At 48.1% G+C, this 3357-nt stretch overlaps 1 long non-coding RNA gene across 1 annotated transcript; it reads left to right on the top strand.

Annotated features, from left to right (window-relative positions):
- Positions 1-2502: 2502 nt before the first annotated feature.
- LOC121031322 (uncharacterized) lies at positions 2503-3239 on the top strand. The gene is made up of 2 exons (XR_005790674.1): positions 2503-2790; positions 3062-3239. It is a non-coding gene; the product is annotated as an uncharacterized LOC121031322 (long non-coding RNA).
- Positions 3240-3357: the final 118 nt, after the last annotated feature.

The following is a 3357-nucleotide window of genomic DNA, read 5'->3' as shown; positions in this document are numbered from 1 at the left end:
TACCTGTCATTTGAAACCTTAAAAATCAGGCTGTCAGTAGTCATTGTGTGGGTCCAGCTAAGGGTAGAATTTGTTCAGTTTTTTTTTTTTTCTCCACCACAGTTCTCTTTATTTTTAAGCAAATGTTATTATTATTTTTTTAATGTTTATTTATTTATTTTTTTTAACGTTTATTTATTTTTTTTTGGGACAGAGAGAGACAGAGCATGAACGGGGGAGGGGCAGAGAGAGAGGGAGACACAGAATCGGAAACAGGCTCCAGGCTCTGAGCCATCAGCCCAGAGCCCGACGCGGGGCTCGAACTCACAGACCGCGAGATCGTGACCTGGCTGAAGTCGGACGCTCAACCGACTGCACCACCCAGGCGCCCCAATGTTTATTTATTTTTGAGAGAGAGAGAGAGAGAGCATGAGCGGGGGAAGCACAGAGAGATGGGGGGAGACAGAAGATTTGAAGCGGGCTCCATGCTGGCAGCGGTGAGCCCGACGTGGGGCTTGAACTCACACCTGAGCCAAAGCCGGACGTTCAATCGACTGAGCCACCGAGGTGCTAGTAGGACCACTTAGGTCAACAACAATTCACTCTACTCTGCCTTGGTTTCCCCATTTGTCCCTTTCACTGTCACCCAAACATAATGCGAGAGCAAGTTGCAGCCTCGAACATATTATGAGGACTGAGAGGTAGGCATCCATTGGCATCATGTAACGACTCCGAAATTTTAAATGAGCCATTTTGGTGGTTGGAAACGTGTCTATATGCAACTCTGATTGTTGGAATCAGCTCTTTCCCTGCCTAATAGTTATAACATTTTCCATCATGCGCTGAATGCTGGGGTAAGTGCTCACACGCATCTTTTATTTAATCCAAACTATAACCCTGAGTGATCGATCTCTCAGGCTGGAGAGGCTCTGGGATTTTCGCAGGTCGCTCGGCTAGTAAATGGCAGAGCACGTGTGTCCCTGGGCAGCCTGGCCCATAGCCCTCTTCGATATGGCCCTGGGGGATTTTGGCGAAGGTCCCCTTTTTCACGATGTGGTTAAGAACCAGGGGTCTGCCACATCACTCCTCTCCTGTTCCAAATATGATTTGAAAGTGCCATTTACCACGATACCCTTGTCCCCCACAAAGCAAGAAGCCATGGGCGCCAAAGTCAAAAGGAGGCAATGGCGAGGGGTGGGAATAATACACGCTCCCATTTCTCTCGGGCACCGCAGGGGGGAAGACGCGGCTGCTTCCCACGGTGCTAGTTGCTCTGCGCGCTATCTGCACAGGACAATGGACCCGTCCGGCTATCTGCTCCAGTGACAGCCAGCCAGTCTTTTCAGGCTAATCACGCCTTTCAGCCCCTCTGTCCCCAGATCTCGGCCTCCCTTGCCTTCCGCTGTGGGAGAAGGGAGATGGAGGGAGAAAGCCTCTGGCCTTTAAGTGTCTGCACAGGACGTCTGCGTGGAGTGTAGTGGTGAGATAAGGGCTATTTCAGGCTGTGTCTCCTGCTTGTGTGAATAGCACGTGATTGATTTCAGAAAGGGAAATTTATTTCCCTGCAGACATATTTTTATCATTTGCTTGAATTCCTTGATGCCTTACTCACCATATGTATAGAAGAGTCAGGTCTCCTTCAGAGGGGGAAGGAAGGGAAAAATGGATAACACTTTAAACCTGAAAAAAAAATATATATATATATAAAAGGCACTGCCAGATAAAATGTTCTGTGACCTATAAGCTTTGGAATGGGTCAGAGAGATTATACTGAGGCTGACATTTAGAAATGATGAGATCCGTTGGCTGCTGCCTTTGCATGGAGCGCGCCAAAGTACCTTCCAGAGCTTTCCTTCCAGGGAAGCCTCCGTGAAGCCCCACTGAAGGGCGAGCACTTGAACCCCAGGGGTGAGAGCTAGACTTACCGGGTCACTTTGCGCTGACTTTTACAGGGTGAGATCACTTTATTTAGAGGGACCCATTCAATTCAGTTAAGCTCTCAAATTTATGTCCTCCTAAAAGAGAAGGCTTAGGAGAGGCTAATATAAATGGAAATGATTTCAGAGGGAGTGGTGGAGAGGAGGGAGCACGGTGGATGGTGGACAGGGTCGGAGGCGTGGGTAGAGAAACGGGAATTTGTATGCAATGAATTTCTTGGACACAAGCATTTCTTCTTTTTCTTCTTCTTCTTCTTTTTTTATGACTGGTGTTTCACATTTGAGTGGGAACAGAAATGCCCACTGGGACGGGTTAGTTCTGTGAGATTTAAAACTTGGGGCGATTTCCGGGACCGCTTAGTTACCCTGGTATAAAGTTAGTGCTTTGGTGATAACGCCGACTGCGATGTGAGCGCCTTGGCATCCAACCCTGTGAACGGGGTGATAAGATCAGGCAGTTTTCAGACAATAGTCATTTGCGTGGGTGGAGGCCCAGCAGGGGAGCAGAAAACCATCCCTGGCTGGTGTTTGAAGGTGTTTTTTTTTTTTTTTTTTTTTTTTAACTTCTATGTGAAGACCAGGGCATCTGACATTCTGGGAACGTGCTTCTCCAGAGAGGCCGACCTGTCTCTGGGTTGGCAGGAGGCTGCCTGATGCCCCAGCTGGGCTCCTTCCCCAACTGCTCTCTGCTTCTCATCTGGCATCCTGCTGGGAACTGATCCGTTAGGACTGATCCATGGCTCAGACTTCCTCCGGAAGGGGGTAGAGGTAGTTCAAAAGCGTGTCTGCACAAGAAGCACACAGAGAGAGCCGGGAGAGGGACTGCACATGAGGCAGATTAATTGAACAATCGAGAAGCCGATAGTCAATAAAGGTGAATGCAACCTTATGCATCTGAGACTGACTATTTATAAAGCGGGGGTGATTAAAACATGTCTTTGAGGGTGAGATGTACACAGTCCGGTTCAGCTAAGTGCTGTCTAACCTGTCCCCTGGCCTTTTAATTCCAAAGTAATTATTTTGGGGTTTTGATTTTATTCAAACTGCATGCAATTTTCCTATCTCTCGATTCATTCTTTCTGGCCTCTAATCCCTCCTTTATCTTGTTAATCATTTTTATCTCTTTCTTTCGTTCGCTCCCTCAGATTGCTCTGTTTGTACAGGTTGCAGAGGACTGATTCTCTCTGCTCTTGGGTCCGGTGACTGTCCCTTGTGGTGGACCACTTTCTTGCCCTCTCGTGGATTCCATCCTCTGTACCTTTTCCCTTTGCTGACTTGAATCTGTATCCTTCTGTTGTTATAAACTGTAACAAACAGCTTTTCTGAGTTCTATAAATCCCTCTGGGGTACCAAGGGTGGTCTTGGCAGGGGGGGGGGGGAGGGAGGGGCGCTCTCTCTCTCAGGGCAGGAAGATACCCAATTTCAACTCCATGCCGGGTGC

This window comes from Herpailurus yagouaroundi, unplaced genomic scaffold, assembly GCF_014898765.1.
Source record: "Herpailurus yagouaroundi ecotype Mexico unplaced genomic scaffold, PumYag 141, whole genome shotgun sequence".
Taxonomy (NCBI): Eukaryota; Metazoa; Chordata; class Mammalia; order Carnivora; family Felidae; genus Herpailurus; species Herpailurus yagouaroundi.
The sequence above is the reverse complement of the archived record's forward strand: the minus strand, read 5'-3'. Positions and strand labels throughout refer to the sequence as shown.